The following is a 24,409-nucleotide window of genomic DNA, read 5'->3' as shown; positions in this document are numbered from 1 at the left end:
CAGAAATAAACCAAAACATAGAAAGAAGGACTAAAGAGAAAACCAACAACCTAACAGACATAACAACAGAAAGTTTCGTTACAAATGTTTGGGAACTCTTGCATTGGATGCCTTACCTTTCTACACCGCCTCTTTCCAATGAAGGTTTGAATGGCGATTGATTCTTTGAACCGCTGAGCCAAAGAAACTGTAGGTCGGGGACTGTGGTGGACCTGAAGTTCTGTAAAAGCAAACCATCAAAGCTGAGTAACATGATAAATAATAAGAAAAGCCTGTCAAATAAAAGCTAAGAGCCACAATGAATGCTTGTAAAACCATATTTGTTTTACACTACTATTTGCTTTATGCATGTCAACCAAACAGAAACAATTAACATACCATTAGATGCACAACACTTAAACACAAATATATGTAGTAACACACATAGAGTTTTGGGTGCACTGAGTGCATTTAAAAAGTCTAATAGAATAGTAATTGATTAAATCAGATTGCGTCATATTCATCAGATAACCTACCTTTAAATGGAGACAGAGTTTAGCTGTGGATCTCCCAGCTGTACTGATCCAAAGACTGAATGCTTTATTTATACACAACCAGTGAGTAAGGGGAGGGGCCAGTTCATGTGAAGATCAATACAGAGCCTTACCATATTTGGTAGTTTAGAAGAGGTAAGATGTAAGATGTACACCATAAGATGAGATTGAGGTATTAATACTAATAATATATACTATACAGTATCAAGCATAACATTATGACCACCTCATTGTTTGTGGACCCAATATCCATTTAATCAAATATAAGCACTTAGTAATTCTATAATAGTTACAGACTGCAGTCCTGTATCTGTTTATCTGTATACTCTATTATTAATTCAATTCAATTTTATTTAAATAGCGCTTTTTACAACAAAGGTTGTCACAAAGCAGTTTCACAGAGAAAAACAGGTCCACGCCTCTTATGAGCAGCACCACAGAGATTCCAATTTTATGGTGACACAGTGGCAAGAAAAAACTCCCTTTAAGAGGAAGAAACCTTGGAAGGAACCAAGACTCAGTCAGAGGAACCCATCCTACTCGGGTTGACCCGCTCAGTACAAACAAATAACAAACAACAAACAAATAACAGAACAAAACAGTACAGAGAATTAATGTGAACTATGGCTAATATAACAGGTACTAATTTATGAATATAAGAATGTGATGGGCACAAACTATAGAGCTATGGCTAATATAGAAACAGATACTGAGTGTGTTAACGTTAATCAGTGCATTGTGGTAGAGCAGGAATGCAACACAGCGGGCAGTGGAGAGCCAGGCTGGGAACATCAGTGATCTTTGTATATAAAGTGTTTCAGCTACAGAGTATGAGGAGGATATATTTTTCCACCCAACACCTTTCAATCATGAAGCACCTTCATATTATTAATGTGTTTACAGCCGTTTCTGATGGAACTCTCCCTGCCCTGAAATAAAAGCTGTGTTTTTCAGCTGCCGTGAGGATGGATGGATGGATGGTTGAAGGCCTCCTGGTGTGACCTCTTTCCAAAATGTTTACAAAGCAGCCGATCACATGACCCGTCAGCAGAAGCTTTGATTCGCTACCTGCAGACATTCCCGAGTACAGCTGCAGTGTGATTGTCTTAGCGGAGAGGTGAAAAGAAGTAAAACTAGCTGGTTTTGTCTCAGTTGGGCTCAAACTCGGAGGTTCTGGAGTGAGAACAAACAGCGTGGCCACCTCTCTGATGACCTGTTTATGAGAGAACAGTCTAGAACAGGCTTTGCGGAGATCCAGGTGTTGGGTAAAGCCTGAGTAATGCATCGAACACTTAAAATAGCAAGTGTGCTGTACCTGCTGCTCTGCCACTTCCTGCATCCGTTTGTTCAGCACTTTGATGTATTGGCCTCAGTCTTTCTAATAAAACTTTGTACAGCCCCAGTTTTTCAGCAAACTTTTATTAGTGAGCATAAACCCTCTGTGAATTAGAGATAAAGCCGATATAGACAGAGAACATTGTAGCTTATGGTTTACTTTAAAAAGGAGTTGTTAAAATAGAATAAAAGTTATTGCAATATTAGGGTAAAACAGAGGCTGGCAATTACGTTTGGCCGCAGGCCAGATATTTTCCAAGCCATAACATGGTGGCCACAAAAAAAAAATCTGTTTTGTAAAATGAAGTGTAATGGGATGGAGCGCTACAGACTAGTATCTCTCCAGCCCAGAGGGTTGTTGAGCCCAATTGGAGAACAGTTGATCTCAAAGCAGGTAAACTCAAGAAGAAGGGTCGTGTCGTCAGGGTCACGGTCCAATACACTACCGCTGCCCCAGCTAGTAAATTGGGACACAGCCAGGAAAAGACGCCCTTATAAGAAGATCGGGAGCCTACAAAAACGGGCAGAAACTAAAGTTACGGCGAGCGCGACAGAAAGACAGAGGAGGCATGTAAACAAAAGCTCACCAAAAAAGCTTTTTTTTTTTTTCATTATCATTCATTATAGTTCAAACAACCTCACAGCCCAGATGTTTCATGCATGTGGGCCACATCTGGTGAGCTTTTGTTTACAACCCTCCCCTGTTCCTGTTTTTCTGTCACGTTCGGTGTGACTTTAGTTTCTGTTGTAGTTGTTTTGTAAAATTCTGTTTTGTAAAATGAAGTGTAATGGGATCCAAGATGGTAGCGTGTGCACACGCAGCGGCTTCTCTCGCTCCCGAGGAAACAGCGTTTTCATGTTTTTTGTCCCGTAAGTCGCAGTGATTTTGTACGTCTTTGTCGTGCGTTCACGTCCTGAAACGCACCTACAGCCGTGAGTTTCTGCTTGAAGTAGGCAGAAACTCACTTTTGGAGTTAAACCGCGGACTCAGAGAAGAGCTACGAGTCTGCGGCGTGCTCCGGACACCCGCACCCCCAGCGACCCCCATCGCTGCAGCTCGCCCACAATGGAAGCGCCACAGGCGGCAGGCGATTCCCACCATGCTTTTGGCCAATGTACGCTCTTTGGACAATAAACTGGATTACAGCCGCTTACTTTAAATTAACTCAGAAGACCGTGAGAGACTGTTGTGTTTATGTTTTCACGGAAACCTGGCTCAACAACAGCGTCCCGGACCACGCCGTTCAGCTGGAGCGGCTAACATGCTATCGGGCGGACCGCGCGCTAGCTGACAGAGGGAAGAGCCGCGGCGGCGGGCTCTGTGTTTACATCAGCGATGCTTGGTGTCGTAACATTGTTGTGGTCTGTAAACACTGCTCACCGGTAGTGGAACTGATGATTATCAAACGCCGTCCGTTCTATCTACCGAGAGATTTCTCCGCCGTGCTGATCGCTGCTGTTTACATCCCTCCGACCTCCAACAACAGCGTGAGGAGTGAAGCACTGAATGAACTGTACCAGTACATCAGTGAACAGCAGACAGCACACCCAGCTTTTCTCATTCTGGCTGGAGATTTCAACCATGCAGACCCAAAGAGTGTGTTTTCCGGACTTTTTAAACACATAGACTTTCCAACCAGGGGTAACAACACATTGGACCAGGTCTTTACTACACACAGAGGAGCCTACCGAGCCTCCCCCCTCCCCCACCTTGGAGCCTCTGATCACCTCACCATTATGCTAATGCCAGCTTACAGACCACTGGTCAAAGTCACCAAACCAGTTCTTAAGCAGGTACGAGTGTGGCCAGAGGGTTCCTCAGAGGCACTTCAGGACTGTTTCAGCACAACAGACTGGAATATGTTCAGAGAGGCTGCCACCCACAACAACTCCACGGACATTCAGGAGTACACAGAAACTGTCTCTGCCTACATCACCAAGTGCATTCATGATGTAACCGACCTCAAGACTATCACTGTTCGAGCGAATCAGAAACCATGGCTGACGGGAGAGGTCCACAAGCCTTCACAACAGGAGACCAGGCAGGCCTGAGGACAGCCAGGGCCAACCTGTCCCGCGGGATCAGGAAAGCTAAGAGGCTGTACTCAAAGTAGATATCCCAACGCTTCAGTGACAGCAGATACACACGGAACCTGTGGCAAGGTATCCAGTCTATCACAGGCTATAAACCACATCCACAGACCTGCGACAGCAACACATCTCTGCTGAACGACCTGAATGGGTTCTTTGCAAGGTTCAAGCCACTCAACAACACACCCGCCCAGAAATCCATCCCTCCTCCTGGTGACCAGGTGCTGACGCTGTCCCCAGACAGTGTGAGGAGAGCATTCAGCAGGATCAATGCTCGGAAAGCTCCTGGGCCTGACAACATTCCTGGTCGTGTGCTGAGAGACTGTGCCTGGGAACTCGCAGAGGATTATACTGACATTTATAACACCTCTCTGAGTGAGGCGGTGGTTCCCACATGCTTCAAAGCCACCACCATCATCCCTGTCCCAAAGAAGGCTTCGCCATCCTGTTTCAATGACTATCGTCCAGTTGCACTCACCCCCATCCTCATGAAGTGCTTAGAACGACTAGTCATGCATCACATCAAGTCTTCGCTCCCCCCCTCCCTGGACCCCTACCAGTTTGCATATTGGTCAAATCGCTCGACCGATGATGCCATCTCCACTGTTCTCCACTCAGCCCTCACACACCTGGACAAGAAGAACATCTACGTCAGAATGCTGTTTGTTGACTTCAGCTCAGCATTCAACACAATCATCCCCCAACAGCTCATACACAAACTGGACAGTCTGGGGCTGAGCACTTCACTGTGCAACTGGCTGTTAGACTTCCTGACTGGAAGACCACAGGCAGTGCGGGTTGGCAGCAACACATCCAGCATCACCACACTGAACACAGGGGCTCCCCAAGGATGTGTGCTGAGCCCCCTTCTGTTCACTCTGCTGACCCACGACTGCACACCAGCACACACCTCCAACCTCTTCGTCAAGTTTGCGGATGACACGACAGTGGTGATTCTCATCAGCAACAACGATGAGTCACACTACAGGAGCGAGGTGAGCCGTCTGGCCTCCTGGTGCAAACACAACAATCTCTCTCTGAACACAGAGAAGATCAAGGAGATTGTTGTGGACTTCAGGAGAACTCACACACAGCACACTCCTCTGTCCATCAACGGAACTGCATTGGAGAGGGTGAGAAGCACCAAGTTCCTGGGTGTGCACGTCACAGAGGACCTCTCCTGGAGCACCAACACAGCATCACTGGCCAGGAAGGCAAATCAGCGTCTCTACTTTCTCCGCAAGCTGAGAAGAGCTGGAGCCCCCACCCCCATCATGACCACCTTCTACAGAGGGGCCATCGAGAGCATCCTGACCAGCTGTTTCACCATGTGGTTCGGGGCCTGCACAGCATCCTGCCGCAGGACCCTCCAGCGTATCGTGAGAGCAGCTGAGAAGATCGTTGGCACCTCTCTCCCCTCCCTTCAGGACTTGTACAGCTCCCGCCTCACACGAAAAGCCCTCTGTCTAGCAGGAGATCCCTCCCACCCACTACACAGCTTCTTCAGCCTGCTGCCATCAGGGAGGAGACTGCGGAGTCTCGGGTCTAGGACCAGCAGACTGCGAGACAGCCCCATCCATCAGGCTGTGAGGATGCTGAACTCTCCTCCTGCTCTACCCCCCATCCCTATCCTGCCCCAGCACACACTCACTCAGCATCCTGACCCCCCACCCCCCCACCAATACAGTACTGAACTCTGCACTACAATACACAAAGTACTTGTCCCTTTCCAATCGGACTTGCAGTACACACCCAATACCTGCACTACTGCTACACTTGCACTGTCAATACACACTTTCATTCCCCCAAAAAACTGTGAACTTTAAGTACTTTACTTTACGCACTCATTCACTTTATTCACTTTACCAGCCTTAAGCTATATACCCTATTTGCACTACTGTTATACGGGTCTATTTATACTGTCATTCCATCTCAATCACCGTCAATATTGCACCATTGTCTTTCGTCTTACCTATGTTTATTGTGTCTTGTTGTTTTGTACATATAGTGTCTCCCACTCTTTTAGATTATATATCTTATTTCTTTTTACTTATATTTATATATCTATTTCTCCCCCACCACTACTGCACCTTGTTTTTGTCTCATGTATGTCTATTTGTGTCCCTGCTGTATTGTACACATAGTGTCTCCCATTCTTTCTTTTATTATATCTATTATCTGTACTTGCTGTAAAATTGGGAAGGAGAGTAACGTAATTTCAATTCTCTGTATGTCCTGTACATATGCAGTATTGACAATAAAACTACTTGACTTGACTTGACTTGACTAACAAAGGAATGAACCAAAGTACAAGAATAACTATGAAATTAACTACCAAACAAAAATGTAAATAACTTTGTCTAACTATAACAACTATAATAAATCAAAGTAACTCCATTGAATAACTATTGTAATTAAGCTAAGTAATTAAGTAGTTTATGTCATGATTACTTCTGACAAGGTAATTAACCATGACGTACTTAATGGCTTGACACTCTACCTAAACTAACTGCTCAACCTAAATAATGAACTGAATAGCTATGTTATTAACTTTAGTAATTAAGTCTGTAATTACCATAAGTAATGAATTTGTTATGACAACTGGTGATTAACTAAATAAAACTAAGTTAATAACTATGACTAACTCTGTAATTAACTTATGTATATAACGTGATGACTAACTATACAAATAAATAAAATAATTAACTATAACTAACTGTATAATTAACTTATTGTGTAGTTTTATGATTAGCTGTAGATTTCAACTATAAAAAGTAAATAACTATAACTAACAAAATAATTAAATATAACAAAATATGTAATTCACTTATGTATGTAATTTCATAGTTAGCTAGAGAGTTAAACTAAGTAATGAACTATAACTAACTGTTTCGGCAAAAAAGGCTTCTGATCCACCAAAACAAAGTTTGCTGGTTAAAAACTGATCCAGCACTAATCCAAGGTGGGAGTAACTGAAGAGTGTTTCTTAACACATGCAATGCACAAAAAATCCAGATCCAGGCAGATGTTCAGTTGATTCTGATGTTTTTGTTGTTTATTTTAAAGAAAAAGAAACAAATTAAAGGTTTTAAATGAATTACCTTTGTTAACTAAACAAACAAACTACTCAGGTGCACCACATGGTTAAAGACTGTCTCAGCTGGTGTCAGCACCCCCCAGAGGCCAGGTAGACAACTTCCATAATAGGTTTGGAACACCACCCTCTACCTGTAGATGGAGCACAGTCTTAGACACAGACAGTTGATGATGATTACAAAACATATTAAATAAATTAAATAATACAAATCAAACAAAGAGCAAAAATGGCTCCTACACACCGGCCCCTAATTATTGCATATGCAACAATTACTAAATGCAAATGAGTAGGAGCCCAATACTTTTAATTGCAAACATTACATTTACAAAAACATAAGTGAGTATGTATAAAGTTCTGATACTCATCTTTGTTAGGTTGATTCTGTGCCCCCCAGTATCAGGCATAACTTTGTAACTGGTCTTTCAAGGAGACCAGTCTTTGTCTTCAACTTGACTGTCCTTACTAAGCCCTTTGAGTCAGGATAAATTTCCAAAACTCTTCCAAGGAGCCAGGATCCACGCGGAGCTGTGCTGTCCACCACCATCACAATGTCACCTTTTTGGAGCCCTTTTTTGACTGCAAACCACTTTTGGCGCTCTTGTTGTAGTGCTAAGTACTCCTTTGTCCACCTCTTCCAAAATAAATCCGCAAGGTACTGGACATGTTTCCACTTGCGTCTAGCATAAGTATCTGACTTTAAAAACAGTCCTGGAGGAAGAACAGGATTTGACTTCAGCAGAAGGATGTGATTGGGAGTTGATGGTTCCAAATCCTGTTTCTCATCTGACACAGTGCTTAGAGGACGGCCATTCAGAATGGCTTCAATTTCACAAAGCAGAGTGTTTAAACTTTCATCATCAAGGGTTTGCTGATGTAGGATAGAGCAGATGATTTGTCTCACCATTCTAATCATCCTTTCCCAAACGCCACCATGATGCGAAGCTGATGGGGAATTTAAACTCCACTGGACTCCTTTCTGCAGCATTGCCTTTTCAATTTTATCATGGTTCCAACATGACAATGACCTCTGAAGTTCCTTTTTTGCACCAACAAGGTTAGTTCCATTGTCTGAACGAATGTGGGTTACTTGACCTCTCCTGCTTATGAATCTTCTAAGTGCATTAATGCAGGAGTCAGTGTCCAAAGAATGAGCCATCTCCAAGTGCACTGCTCTACTGGACATGCAGGTAAATAACACTCCGTACCTTTTTACAAGGGCTCTTCCTCTTTTTGTCTCAAAGGGTCCGAAGTAGTCCACTCCTACATTACTGAAGGGAGGAAGGTCAGCTCTTACCCTTTCCTAGGGAAGGTCAGCCATCTTCTGTTCCCCAATCTTTCCTCGGGCACGTTTGCACACCACACATTGGGAAATTACATTTCGAGCTGCAGAATTGGCATTTACCATCCAAAATCTTCTCCTAAGTTGTGAGAGCATATGGTTTCTGCCAGCATGTCCTAAATTTTCATGTATTTCACGTAGGATGAGTGTGGAAACATGATTATGTTTTGGCAAAATCATTGGATGCTTAGTTTCTTCAGGCATAGCAGACCTCTTTAAACGCCCACCTACTCTTAAAACTCCACCTTTCAGCACTGGGTCTAGTTTGTAGATGCTGCTCCTTTTGTTTAGACCTTTACTGGATGCCAATTTCAGTTTTTCTATTTCGTCTGCATAGGTTTGTTTCTGGCAGAACATAACAATAGCCTTTTCTGCATTCAGAATGTCATCCAGTGTTATAGAATGCCCAATTTGAGCTCTCTGCATTTTGTTCTGGTTCCTGGTGTAATTGCGTGTACAAGGAGAAGTTTGGTTCAATTTCCTTTTTTCACAGTTTGCCTGAAGAATGCTCTTTACCTTTAAGTACCACGCCACTGCTCTCTTTAACTTGGTCCAGTTGGAAAAGTAAGTGAGTAGCTGGTTTGTAGGATTTTTTGTCTCAATGACTGAACTGTAGACTGTTGAGTTCCTTTTGATCTCAAGATCCTCCTGTGAGAGATTAAAGGACTCCATGGGGTTATGAGGCCAATTCTCTTCTGTCCTCCACAGAAACACTGGCCCATGGATCCATTCCTTACGTTTCACAAATGTTTTGCCACTCATACCTCTTGATGCCATGTCTGCCGGATTCATCTTTGTTCCAACATATTTCCATTGTGACAGCCCTGTGTTCTCTCTTATGATTGAGATCCTGTTGGCAACAAAAGTTCTGAATCTGGCATCCTCATTTGCAATATATTTCAGAACAGATTGGCTGTCAGTCCAAAAGGTTGATGCAATGAGTTCTAGCTGCAATTCCTTTCTTAACATCTTGTCCATTTTGACATCAAGTACAGCTGCAGTAAGCTCCATACGTGGGATTGTTATTTGCTTGAGAGGAGCAACTCTAGCTTTACCAAGAACAAAGGCCACGTGCACAGCGTTGTTATTAGAGATAAGTCTCAAATAACTTACTGTACCATATCCAAGTTCGCTGGCATCAGAAAAGTGATGTAATTGGGCCTGAATAGGTGCTCCAAATGAACTTGGTTTTACACAGCGTGGCACCTTGAAATCTTCCAGCATGCAGAAATCAGAAATCCATCTTTTCCATTTGTCAGAAGCAGCTTGAGATATTTCCTCATCCCAGGCAAGTTTTGTCCTACAGAGCTCCTGAAGTAGTAATTTTGCAGTAAGAGTAAATGGACTCAGAAAGCCAAGTGGATCATAAATGGAACTCACCATTGAAAGAATGTTTCTTCTTGTGTGGGGTCTGCTTTTAGCAGCGATGTTGAATTTAAAAGCATCAGTTTCCACACACCATAACAATCCAAGCGCTCTTTCCATTGGGAGCTTGTCTCTGTCCAAATCCAGTTTCTTTACCTCACTGGCTCGGTCTTCCTCTGATATGCATGACAGTACTGCACGACTGTTGCTGATCCATTTAGTGAGATGAAATCCACCTCTTTCACAAAGAGCAGTGAGGTCTTTCACAAAGTCCTTTGCATCCTGTTCCGTTGCCAATGATCGAAGAAAATCATCAACATAAAAGTTGTTCTCCACTGCATTTGCCACCTCTGTCCTGAAACTGTATCTGTGGTCTTTGGCTGTTTGTCTCAATGCAAAATTTGCACAGCTGGGAGATGACACTGCACCAAAAATGTGTACCAGCATTCTGTGCTCAACAGGAGAAATACTAATATCTCCTCCAGGCCACCATAAGAATCGCATAAAATCCACATGACAGCTTGAGACCTTAACTTGGTGGAACATGGTTTTTATATCTGCCATCACAGCTATTGGCTCTAGACGGAATCTTGTGATTACTCCAAAAAGTGTGCTTGTCATATCAGGACCCTGTAGAAGTTCAGAATTTAATGATGTACCTTTGAATGTTGCTCCACAATCAAAAACCACTCTAATGGTGCCTTTCTTGGGATGATGCACACCATGATGTGGGATGTACCAGACTTTACCATCCTCCCCTTCAAGCTGATGTTGTGGGACTATTTCAGCATGTCCTTTACTGATCACTTCTGTAAGATATTCAGTGTATTCAGATCTGAACATTTCATCTTTCATGAACCTTTTCCTCAGGCTCAGAAGACGCTGCTCTGCAATCGAACGATTGTAAGGCATAGTTGGCATTTCTCTTCTAAAAGGTAAGTGAAGACTATAATGTCCATTCTGTAGCTTCACTGATGTCTCTGCGATTTTTAGGAATTTCCTATCTTCAACTGACATTTCTATTTGGTCTACAGAGGAGTTTTCAGGGAAATCATGATTATATTGTTGAATCAACAGTTCTTCTAATGAGATTTTGTTTACAGTAACACAAGGACAGCCACTCTTGTCAGTGCTGTTACTGTCTTTCACTGGTCCATTAATAACCCATCCCAATTGAGTTCTTACTGCATACGGACCGTTTCCACTGCTGTTGATTACTTCCCATGGTTCTATGGCTTTGGGAGTGTTGCTTCCTATCAACAACTCCACACTGGCCTTGATCTGAGGAATCTTGATTTCCTTTAAGTGAGGCCATTTGGACAGTTGACTTGAGGTTGGTATGTTGTGTTTGTCCACTGGCATGTTCTTTTGAGTGAAGACCTCTGGCAAGGCAATGTAGTTATTTCCATCCAAGGCAGACACTTCAAGTCCATTGATGACATAACATTGAACAGACTTTTCTTGACCCATTGTTCTAAGCAGAATGTTTGTTTTTCTTCCTGTCATGTTGAGCTTGTTCATAAGGTTCTCCGTGCAAAAGGTTGCAGAGCTTCCTGGATCTAGAAAAGCATATGTGTGAATGATTTGGCTTCCTTTAGAACATTTTACCTTCACAGGAACGATGGATAATGAGCAGTCTGAGTAGTTTTGAGAGCTGCCGGCCCCATTGTGCTCATCCATCTGAACAGAAACCTGAGCACTGCTGACTGGTGTTTGCAGTGGTTGTTCTGTTTTCTTTGCTTTAATATGAAGAACACTAGGATGCTGCTGATTACATGTACTGCAGGTATGACGATTAGAACAGTTTTTACTCAAATGTCCAGTTCTTTTGAGACATCCAAAGCAGATTCCATTCTGCTGTAAGAAGGTTATCTTCTGCTTATGCAGCTGCTTATCGAATGTTGAACATGATGCCAGCTCATGTCTACCACTGCAGAACAGGCATATGATTGGTGGTTGCCAGTTCCTGGGTATTTGTTGTCTTGTTTCTATGTTTATGCTGGTGGCAAAACTATCCTTTGGTTTAAGTTTCAGCGTTGCTTTGGGTTTTCCTTTGTTACTGCCTGACTCTTGAATGTCACCAAACACTGGGTGTGATATGATGCTAGTTTGTTTCTCTAGGAAGCAGACGAGATCAGCCATTCTGACTCTGCTGCCACGCTGTTCTTGCAGGTTGCATGCCTTTGTGCGCCACCTTTCTCTAAGTTTGTAAGGGAGTTTGAGTGACATTGCTCTCATGTTGGAACCTATATCTAATTCTTCCATATATTCCATTTCTGTCATAGCATTGCAACACCCTCTGAGAAACAATGTGAATTCCTTCAAAGCTCTAGGATCTTCTGCTTTAATCACTGGCCATGACAACGCTTGTTCAATATAAGCACATGATATTTTATACTCATTACCAAAGTGTTCCTTGAGTAATTTCTTTGCTTTGATGTAACCTGCACTTGGAGACAGGTGTTGGCAACTTCGTATGAGTTCTTTTGCTTGACCCTTGGTGTACTGGATAAGAAACTGCAATCTTTCTTGGTTGGTGTCAGTTTTACTCTCAATCATTTGTTCAAAGGAATGAATAAATGTCTTGTACTGAAGAATATTACCATCAAAAACTTGAATTTCCAGCTTTGGCAAAGATGAATGTAGTTGCTGCTTTGCAAGAATGCTTGTCAATTCATTCTGCTTTTGAAGTATCTGGTAAAGACTGTCATTTTCATGTTCCTGGGTCATGTTTGGTTGAGCTGTTTTTTCAGAGGTTGGCTGTTCAGAGATCTGTGAACTCTGCTGGTACTGATCTTGAGTTGGAACAGTGTTGATAGTCAGATCAGACTGCACTGAGTTGAGCAGAACAGGAAACTGAACATGGACTCCTTCCCTAGGTCGAACAATTGGAGAAGTAATGTTGTTGAACTGCATTTCTTCCAGATACTCATTCATTGCATCAGTTGATGGGGAGTTCACATTACTATTTTCTGCCCTTTTTAGAAAGTCAATTTTAGCATTTGTGGCTGCTATTTCGGATTGAAGATCTAAAGTCTCTCTCCGTTTTCTGAGTTCTTCACTTTGTTTTTGAAGCTGCTCCTGCTGCTCCTCCAATGCATGTTTTTGAGACAGTGCAATTGCTTTAGTCATTAATGCTGCCCTTTCTGCCTCAGCACAGATACGAGCAGAAGCTGTGGATGATGCATTGCTGCGTGTGCTAGATCTTCCAGATCTGCTGGAACCTTTGCTCACAGATGAAACTACCGAAACATTATCATCTGAAGTTGTAGGTTTAAAATCTGAAGATGTGACTTGAGCACCATTGGGGGAAACAGGGTTTTCCATTGCAGAAAGCCATTTGGTAACACTGGACAGAAAAGCATTTATTTGTTCCACTTTTGGTTGATACCAAGTGTTCACATCCTCCGTCTTATCTTCTTCAGTCAATAATTGCAAATACAACTCATGGTGAGATTTAAAGTCAGTAAGCATTTCGTTGAATTTTGTCATATTTGCTTTAACTTCATCCACATATGCAACATCCACCATCAGGGCATTGATTATGTTAATTCTACGTGTGATATGAGACATTTTGCCAGCTCTGGAGGCCTTTAACTTTGCTATTTCATTTAAATCCTTACAAACAGAGCCTGTGGATATTTCTGAGTCAGAGGCAGCCATTCTGCTTCACAAAGTTTGTTTCCTTTCCAGCTTTGTCAGCTTTGTCCAATACTCACTTAAATCCAACAGTGCACACTTTGGTTTGGTTATTTTGATTGTTTGTTGTTTACAAAGCACACAATAGAGCCTGTGTTCCACTTTAAAGAGTTCATAATCCACAGCACTTCTTCAATATCACGGAATCCATTATTTTCATTATGTCCACTTGAAATATCCACACAATGAACTTACTGGTGAAGCATTTGAAGACTTTCAGGATCTTGATTGAAGTGTCCTACTTGCTTGCAGTGTTGTCTCATAAAATCCACAGCCAGTCTTTAACTTTTTGTTTCGGCAAAAAAGGCTTCTGATCCACCAAAACAAAGTTTGCTGGTTAAAAACTGATCCAGCACTAATCCAAGGTGGGAGTAACTGAAGAGTGTTTCTTAACACATGCAATGCACAAAAAATCCAGATCCAGGCAGATGTTCAGTTGATTCTGATGTTTTTGTTGTTTATTTTAAAGAAAAAGAAACAAATTAAAGGTTTTAAATGAATTACCTTTGTTAACTAAACAAACAAACTACTCAGGTGCACCACATGGTTAAAGACTGTCTCAGCTGGTGTCAGCACCCCCCAGAGGCCAGGTAGACAACTTCCATAATAGGTTTGGAACACCACCCTCTACCTGTAGATGGAGCACAGTCTTAGACACAGACAGTTGATGATGATTACAAAACATATTAAATAAATTAAATAATACAAATCAAACAAAGAGCAAAAATGGCTCCTACACTAACTATATAATTAAATATAACTTACTAGGTAAATAAATTATGTATGTAATTTCATGGTTTGCTGTAGAGTTAAACTAATTAATTAACTAGAATTAACTATGTAATTAACTATAACTAACTGTAATTATTTTATCTATGTAATTTCATAATTAGCTGTAGAGTAAAAATAAGTAATTAACTATAACTAACTATGTAATTAAATATAAATATGTAATTAAATTAGCTAAGTAATTAACTGAGTAGCTAATTTATTACCCTAAGTAATAGCCTACAACTCAGTCTGTAATTAACCTAAAAAATAAACTATGGCTATGTAATGAGCCAAAGTACTTAATGTAATGACTATATTTGTAAATTTTCAAATTAATCTCATTAATATGTACCATATGAACTGTGTCAATTAACTATGGCCATCTATGGAATTAAAGTAACTTATGAACTATGATTAAATATGTAATTAGAGTAATAAAGGTCAGTAAATCAGTCAGTAGACGTCTGGGTCAGTAGGATTTAATGCAGTAGATCAGTCTGGCCTGTGTCTGTGTTCCTGCTCATCACAGTTGAAGTTCAGAAGCGGGCTCTGGGGGGTTGGGTGGTCTTCAGGGCTGGGAGGGAGTTTCTCATGGTGGTGTGATGCTGGATCTGCTGCAGGAAATTCCTGGGCTGGTTTGCGACCCTGCAGAAAGCTTCCACTTCCTCCACAGGGAGTGCCAGCGGCTCCTCGGCCAGTTCAGCTAAACCACAGCAGCTCCAGAGCCGAGCGGCGGCCTTCAGCAGCACCGGACACCACCAGCACCCAGCATTCTTCTCCTGCAGACTGTGACGCCATGTCCTCAGCATATACACAGCATATAATATAACGCCTGTTATTGCAGAAGACGTGTTATTACTCTACTGGAGGAACATAGCTTAATAAATGTGATGTTTTAAAAAACAATAAGAGATATATATGGCAAATTACTTAATTCACAATATGACTGGAACACAGGACTGAAACATTGTTGTGTAGTTAGCATTTTATAAGAGACCTAGCATAAGCAGACCATTAGCATAGCTGAGCTTTCACCACACATAGCGCTTTGCTTTTAGGCCCTTACTCAACTTTGGTCTCATCTGATCACAGAACCTTCTTGCACATGTTTGCTGTGTCCCTACATGTGTTGTGGATACAAACTGCAAACAGCCCTTCTTATGTCTTTCTTACAACAATTGTTTTCTTCCTTCCACTAGATTTGTGGAGTACACAACTTACATTTGTCCTGTGGACAGATTTGCCCATCTAAGCTGTAGATCTCTGCAGCTCCTCCAGAGTGACCATGGGCCTCTTGGCTGCTTCTCTGATCAGTGCCCTCCTTGCTTGATCTGTCAGTTTGGGTGGATCATGGCCATCTCTTGGTAGGTTTGCAGTTGTTGAATACATTGTTCCATTGTTGGATGATGGATTGTGGAACAGTGCTCCTTGGGATGCTTAAAGCTTAGGATATGTTTTTATAACCTAACCCTGCTTTAAACTTCTTCTCAACAACTTTATATCTGATCTGTCTGGTGAGTTCTTTGGTCTTCATGATGCTGTTTGTTCACTAGTGTTCTCTAACAAACCACTGAGGTCGATACAGAACAGGTGTTTATATTTTACTGAGACTAAATTACACACAACGGGCTCTATTAAATAATTAAGTGACTTCTGAAGGCAAGGTTCCACTTCACACTTATGTGCTACTTTGTGTTGGTCTATCATTTAAATACCTCAATAAAATACATTTAAGTTTGTGTTTGCAAGGTTGGCAAAATGTGAAAAAGTTGAATACTTTTGCAAGCCACTATGTGAGATCAGCTGGGAGTTGTTTATGATACGATAAAGCTCATTATGTGAGACACTAATAAAACGTGCAACATAATAAATTTGCAACATGTTCCAAAAACATTGGTACTGGAGCTTGTTTATCTCTGCATTCCTTCACATATCATTTCAACTTAACCTTTAAACCACTGATTAACAACTTATACAACTTTTTGAACAGCCATTCTATGAATGCCATGTCTATTAGACTTAGATAGTATAAACATACTAAATGTCTCACTATAAAGCTTTTATAAAGCATTATACACGTGATTAAACAAATTTATGGAAATGTATAACACAATAATGCCATGTTTATTATGCATAAGGTGTGTCGTAATGCTCGTTGCTATCTTACACCTCATCAACAGTCTATTTTCACACCTTGCACACACACCATTAAAATAGCATTTTGTTTATGAACAAATCTACACTGATGGGTGTGGTGGTCTGGAAGTGAGGTGTGTTCAGGTAAATTTCTGGTGTGTTTCTGTCTTGAAGAAGAGAAATACAGGTGCACCACTGTCTGAATAAAACCCTGACAACAGTCAAAGTCATCCCCAGCTGCTCAATCCTATCTTAACCATGCAGAAGCTTTTAACATAACAATAAACAGAATAAAAAATAAAATAACATTGCTGTTCCCTTAAATAAGCTGCTGGTGTATCTTCACAGCATGAACATACAGGTCAGTATCCTATATCTGCTAAGACGCACAAAAGCACTGCATTTTTGAGATACGAACGCGCCAAAGTTAGAGCTCACCTGCCTCTTAAAGGAAATTACACGTGAGACACTGATTGGTTTATTTCATATTACACCCAAAATTAACCACACCCATGATTAATTAAGAGAATTCGTTTCTGCCTTTTATGCCACATCCTAAATCCAGCTTCACAATTAACCAACGCGCTATGAATGTTTTTTCTTTGATCTTACAAAAATGCAGTTTGTGCATTCTTTCTTGCCACTAGGGCTGTAAAACAGTGTTCATATCTGGGTTAAGATGTCTTGAGGTTTTGGAAAATATAATTTTGCATCTTCATCAATCAATTCTACATGATGAATATGATGATATGCTACATATCTGAACTCATAACCCTTAATTACAGATGTACTACACAGAGAAGTAATTATGCTGGCATGGGTTTGGTACTATATGTCAAGTTTCTGGTGACATAACGCAAGAATGCAAGAAATGAAGAATCCCAGTTGTGAAGAAGATTTTGTGTTAATAGCAGTGAATGATATTTCTGTGCCATTTCTCAGCAGACGTATTTTTCTCCCGATCCCTAAAGTGGGCTGTGGGATGATCGGAGGAGCCAGTTTTCGCTTGGCGGTTTGTCTGCTGTCTTTGTGGCCCTCAGCTCAGTAAATCTTCTCCAACAGATCAGGAATGATTTGTTCAAAGTAAACTACTTTGACATTTTTAGTATAATTGTAGCTTCAGCCATGATCTCAGGCGAATTGGCAAGATCTGCACCTTTCTAAGTTCTGTTAATTATTGAATGTTTTAACTGCAGCTCACTATAAAGAGTATTTACACTGATGGATTTAATTAAGCAATTAGCAGCAGGAGACAATGCTAATTTGTTAGAATGGGGAGTTTCTAACAACAGACATTATCAATAATAAATCCCTGCAATGCACAGTTTACTCATTTTATTTAACAAACACAATGAAAAATACAGTTCATCAGTATAAAACGAAAGAAAAGCAACATTATGGAGAATCCTAAGGTCTTCATAATGTATAACACATATGTATATATAACACATAAAGGCCATGTTTATTATTATGCATCATGATGTGTTGTTAATGATCATAATGCATCATCAGCTGTGTTGTTAAGATACGAACGTGCCAAAGTCAGAGCTCACCTGACTCTTAAAGGGAATGATAACTGACACACTGATTGGTTCATTTCACATTACGCCCAAAATTAATCACACCCATGATTAATTAAGAGAATTAGGACAGGCCTTTTGCACATTTTGAGCTGCACAGATTTATGAAAGTTCCCCCAACAGTTATAAAGTATAATCTGTGCCTTGAGCCATTCATAAAGGACACGCTTTACACACGCACTTCTGGACAACCTGAGAAATACAAAACTGCCAATATTTTATACAAATACTGTATGACTCACAGGTTATGGAGTGTTATGTAAGCAGTCTTACAAGCTTCATCCAGCTCACTAAAGTTACATAGTGCAGTTAGAAGCATGTCAAAACTGGATTAGCAATAACAGAGGAAGTGGATCATTGCAATGACTTGATTTTATGGCTCTTAGCTTAGCAAATCTTCTTCAACAGTTTGTGGATTTGTTTAAAGAGCCTACAGCCATAATGTCATCCATATTGAGGAGATCTGCACTTTTCGAAGTTCTGTTAATTATTGAAAGTTGTAACAGCAGCTCTTTACAGGGTATTTACACTGATGGCAACCGGAGACAAGGCTAATTTCTTAGCATTGGTAGTCTCTACCAACAGATAGTATCGATAATAAATATCTTGCTAAAAACAGTTTACTCATTTTACAGACAAATAAAAATGCAATACAGTATATCAATATTAAACAAAATAAATAGTTACTGCTATAAAATCTATTTAATATGCGTTTTATTTAAGCAACACTATGGAGAATCATGAAGTCTCCTAATGGTTGGAAAGTGTCATTTATGCTTTGTGTCATCTCAAAAGGACAAGCTCTTCTGGACAAGCTGAGAAATACAAAACTGTCACTGAATCAGAGCAGAGTAATATTCCAGGATTTTACAAAATTACTGTATGACATATAGGTTATGCAGCAATATGTAAGCATACTTACATGCTTAACCCAGTCCAGTTCACTAAAGTTACATAGTGCAGTTAGCAGCACATCACGCCTGGATTAGCATTAATAGAGGCAGTTTTTTTTTCATCACAGTTCAGTGATTTTCAGATTGATTTTATGGTTCTCAGCTTAGCAAAACTTCTTTAACAGATCATGGAAGATTTTTTAAAACAACTACTTTTTAGTCTTTTAACTAATTAAACATGATGGCAGTTCTTTCAAAAGATGATTTACAAAGTCAGTGCAGTTTTTACCCAAAATATCTGACTACTTTTATGGAGATGCGGATTTCATTTACCAGCAGGACTTTGCACACTGCCCACACTGCCAAAAGTACCAATTGGTCTTATATAATATTCTAATTGTCATGTCTGGTGCTGAAAGCACGTCTGTGTCTCCCACATCCAGCTCTATCTGCGATTCTCACAGTAACAACTACAATACCCAGAACGCACCACTCCATGACACAACACACACTCCCGATCACATGACACATCACATGACGCCACCAGGAAGCCCCGAGTACTGATTATCCACAGTATTTAAGGACCATGTGTCACTCCCCGATCTGTACCCCCTGCCCGATTTGTGCCGCGCATGCGCACTGCACACTGAGCAGGGGGCGCAGATCGGGCAGCCACGGCTGTCAACAGTTGTCGGCGCTGTGAGATCGCTGATCAAGCTTAACTTCCGTTTTCTGAATTCTAGATAGAAAGATAAGGTGTTTAAAATAATTAAAAATCGAAAATAATCTGTTAAAATGTGTGAGCCTGCGGTGTTTTTATTTAGTTTTTGTTACATATAAGTCTGTAAATTACTTCACATTTAAAAATTCTTTTTATTCTTAAAATACACAGCAAATTATTATAAATAACAGGTACAACACATTCATCAAAATATCAGTTTATTTTACTCTCAGAAAAAGCATGAGAGCGAACCCATATCTCTCTCAACACACACACACACACACACGCACACACACACACACACACACACACACACACACTTTCCTTGCCCATTCCTTCGTTGGAGGATGGCGTGAATGCTGAATTTAACGAAAATGTACTCTGCACAGCTCTGTAAAACTTAAAATCCTTAATTTTGACACCACAGTGTACGAGCTGTTTGCGACAGTGTGGGCGGAAGTACACCTTGGCATTACCTACCCGATCTGTGCCCCTGCTCATCTCGCTCAGTTTGCAGTGCGCATGCGTGCGCATGCGCGGCACAAATCGGGCAGGGGGTACAGATCGGGGAGTGACACCATGCTCACGCTCACACCTCGCCGAGTATCTGTTTGGTAATACCTGCAATACAAAGCGTTTCTCTTGCCCTTGCTATTCTCCGTGTATGATCTTGTTTTTGTTTTCTACCGACTTTGATTTTTGCCTGCTCCCTTGTGTTGGATATCCGTGTATGACCTGGACTGTTTATAGTACTTTGGATTTTTGCCTACCCTGTTATACTGCCTACCCGTGTATGAACTCTGGACTGTCCTCCGGTTATGGTATGGTTTTTCTACACTGTGTATTTTTGGTACTGACCCTGTTTCCGTTGACTACCCCTGTCTGCTCTATAACTTTTAATAAAGTTATTTTATTATATCTGCACCAGTCTCATTCCTGTCTGGCCCTGACACTAATTTTCTGAGACTGATTTTTTGGGGTTTTCATTGGCTACAAGACATAATCATCAACAATAAAAGAAATAAACGCTTTAAATAGATCACTCTGTGTGTGTAATACATCTATATAATTATATGAGTTTCACATTTTGAACTGAATTACTGAAATAAAGTAACTTTTCAAAGATATTTAATTTTTTTGAGATGCACTATATTACATAGGACATGCACCCATTATTGTGTTTGTCAATGGTGGTAGATTTTAGTATGTAGTAACAGTGTTGGGCACGTTACTTTGAAAAAGTAATTAGTTATAGTTACTCGTTACTTCTCCAAAAAAGTAACTGAGTTACTAACAGAGTTACTCCACTATAAAAGTAACTAGTTACCAGTAAAAGTATAAAAGTATAACTATTGCGTTACTTTGTGTTATTTGCCCGTCAAAAAAAGGAAATCAATTATGTATTTACTATTATTATTAGAAAAATAACAAACGAAAATAAACCCAAAATGTTGAAAAAAAAATAATCTAACGAATTAAAAAAAAACAAAACGAAATTCTCCACACAACCAAAGAAAATTACTAAAACTTGTAAAACTGAAAAAAATGGGAAAAAACGGAAAAATGCGTCTGGGGATGAAATTAAACAAACCAAGCCACACTCAAAGGAAATATGTATATATAAACAAAACTAAATAATGGACCGTTAAAATGGTATTAATATAACAGCTTCACCAAAAGATAGAGGTTAGATCGGGCCCAAAAAATCCGACCCGACCCAGCCGGAGCCCGTGCATGTTCTGCCCAAGCCCGACCCGAACCATAAACTGTCTGTTTTCGGGCTGTTTGAATGAGCGAAATATTATCAGAATTATGTCAATTTACACTGTAACATAGAAGCATAGAACTATTATTTAATTAAAATTATTTTTAAGAACAGCTACACACAATGCTGCAAGTCAAACGCGGAGGCGTTCACGTGCGCCCAGAGCTACGTGATTACATTTTTTATTTTTATTATAGTTTAATTTTTTTTTTTTTTTTCTGTTCAGTAAGTTTTAATTTGTTTTTAGGGTGGGCTAGCTAGTTTTTATTATTCACACATCTCATCAGAGCGATCAATCTAAAAAACGAGAGAGAGAGAGAGAGAGATTTCTGGTATGAGCTACTCGCAGGTAAAAGTTCTCACACACTGTATCTGCCTGGCGCTCATATTGTAATCCCATACATAGTTCTGCAGTTTCTCAGTGTTTTTGTCGTATTTTGCGGCTAGCGCAAGCGCTTTAAACGAGAACTAACGCCACGAGGTGCCGCGCGCTGCTGCTGCTGTGCTGTATCCGACTCCACGCTGAATCAGACTCCGCTTTGCAAACAGAATCGGCACAACACCGCCCGCTGTACAACTCCAAGAGTGAAAACAGCGCTTATAAATAAATTAAACACGAAAATGAGGGTATTCTATCAGTAATGTCAGTTCGTTTTAGTTAGTTTTATAAACACAAAATACAGTTCCAGATGTTCTGTTTTTTCCTTTTAATTACCGTTTTTATTAGATTCATTTAACACAAATGTTTTTTCACTTTCAGTTTTCGCTATTTCGTTCCCTTTAGTGAACAATAATAATTGGTTACTTAGCAACATTGTGATTATCACACCAGAGCTTTATATAAAATAAAAATAGGAGCCTGATTTCGGGTCGGTCCTCAGGTCAGGTCGGGTTCGGGCAGAGAATCTAAGCTCTAAAAGAGAAAGCAGCAGCAGCACCACAAAAACCGGAGCAGCTAAAAAGAGCTTAACGTCCTTAATTCGGAACTTGGGCTGTCCACGGCAATCACTGAATTGATTAGAGCACGCAAATCGTCATAATTGTGCCTCACTTCACCACGCCAAACCACTTAAACCTACAGGCACAGCGGCCAGAAGCTCAAGTTCACCGGAAAGAGGAGGGGTTAACCAGGGCAAAGCGAAGTTAAAACAAAACAAAAAAAAAAGTTCATTGAGCAGCTAAAGTAACGTGCAGTAACGGGGTGTCGGAAATGGTAACGGCGTTATAGTTACAGTCAGAGTAATTAGTTAGATTACTTGTTACTGAAAAAAGTAACGGCGTTAGTAACTCCCAAAACTGTGTAGTAACAAATTTATGAGTACTTTATGATGGCAGTCAGATTTTAGAACCTAACTAAACAGTTTGAACCTCTTATTAATTTATGGTTATTAGGCAGTAATGTTTTCGATGGCACCGGCGTTGGTTGTAACAAAAGACAGATGTTTATTAGATGACGTGAATGACTGGTGTTTTCATAAATCTGTAGTGTTGCACAGCAATTGACACATTTTGCATATAAAACAAGTAACTGATTTAAAAGCTCCCTCTAGAGCATGTTTTAGTGTTTTAGCGTCTATAATGGGGGCCGTGCCTTCCAGTGCCTCCAGACTCCAGAATAACAGAACCACCCTGTAAATTAGCCCCTTTGGCCTCCTTAAAGCCAACAACACATGCACCCTTGCTCTCCATTTTGATTTGCCCCTCTAGCTGCTGCTGGAAGCTCCTGGTTGAAGCCAATGCTGTTCATGCTTTGAAAGTAATGATTACTGTTTAAGTACTTGGTTAAAAGCTAGAGGTGTTAGTCCTTTGTTAGTATTTCTTATCTTTTGTGTTTAATGACTTTGTTTTATTAGGATCAGTTCCTGACTATTGCCTTGATTTTATGTACGGTAGGCCCAGCCATTTGGGTTTTAAGGTAAAAACAAGTTCTTGTTTTTGTTCAAGATATTGTAAGTGATATTGTAAGTCTCTTAACAGTTTTCAATTTCATTTTTTGTAGGACTGACCTCTAGCTAGCTGCTGTTTTGTAATTATTTTGTTTGTTTTATTTTGGTTTGTTTTGAGATAGTTTCGGTCTATTTTGAGGATATTGGTTTGTTTGTTTCTTTGTTTTATTTGCTTCTTTTGATTAATATTTTGTATAATGGTTTCGCTCAGTTGATTAAACTAGAGATTTTATGGCCTGTATTAAGTCACTGCCATCATTACACTTTTGCTAGTGGTTCTTGGAAGCCTGGTTGGACCTAAGAGTAAACATTAGGGAAATACTTTTGTCACTTTTTAAAGTGTGAGGTTTTAAGCTGTGAGATCTTTTGTTGGTATTTATAAACACGTGTGATTAATTTGATTTTTGGGTGTTAAATTTCCCTTTCTCCTCTTGTCTACCTGTTTATCTCCAGGCCCCTTGGATGTGTGGATTTATGCAGTGGTGTTCAGTCGCATAAAGAGCCCTGTGTTTTAATTGAATAACTATATTCTTGATTTGGTACCAATGTTTTAATTAAAGTAAAAATAAATGTGAATGAGATTTCTATTTTGTGTGGAAAATAAATTAATTGTTTTGGAAACTTGTCTCTTTGTTCAGAAGTGAATCATTTTACTGTAGCAGTGTACTTTGCTGGGTTACTTCTATAGCTAAGGCCAAGTGATTTACATACTGTTACATAAGCATGGAATCAGACCAGAGAACTGTTCCTCCAAGGCAAATAAACAGCATTAATTCTTCTGTGTAATGCACCATGGAGAGACCAAACCCAGATGGAGCTGATCGTTTTACTCCCAATCCAAACACAGCGTGCAACTTTTAAACTTTAGTCCAACAGCACCCGCTTACTATTTACTGACGTAACCATTCATCAGACCTTCAAGTCCAAGTTTAAGTCCAAGTTTTGAGGCTTAGATATTCAAGTACCTTCAGGTAACACTTGTTTTTGAGGGTCAACCTCCCCTTTGGAACCTTTGAAGAGGAAGTGGTTGAAATCCTGTCCCTGAGAAATACAACTACCTTTTAAAATCCTGATACAGTGGTGCTTGAAAGTTTGTGAACTCTTTAGAATTATCGATATTTCTGCACACAGAGGAACT

General features: G+C 40.3%; 2 protein-coding genes across 2 annotated transcripts in view; one reads left to right on the top strand and one right to left on the bottom strand.

The window, feature by feature from the left end:
* The window catches only part of LOC111196209 (NACHT, LRR and PYD domains-containing protein 12), a 280,945-nt gene that overhangs the window by 45,325 nt on the left and 211,211 nt on the right, over positions 1-24,409 (top strand). The gene's annotated exons all lie outside the window — the stretch shown is intronic.
* The window catches only part of LOC111196208 (epidermal differentiation-specific protein-like), a 154,310-nt gene that overhangs the window by 78,273 nt on the left and 51,628 nt on the right, over positions 1-24,409 (bottom strand). The window lies entirely within an intron of this gene.

The sequence above is a fragment of the Astyanax mexicanus genome, chromosome 21 (genome assembly GCF_023375975.1).
Source record: "Astyanax mexicanus isolate ESR-SI-001 chromosome 21, AstMex3_surface, whole genome shotgun sequence".
Classification (NCBI taxonomy): domain Eukaryota; kingdom Metazoa; phylum Chordata; class Actinopteri; order Characiformes; family Acestrorhamphidae; genus Astyanax; species Astyanax mexicanus.
Note: the sequence above shows the minus strand (reverse complement) of the source record. Positions and strands in the feature narration are given on the sequence as shown.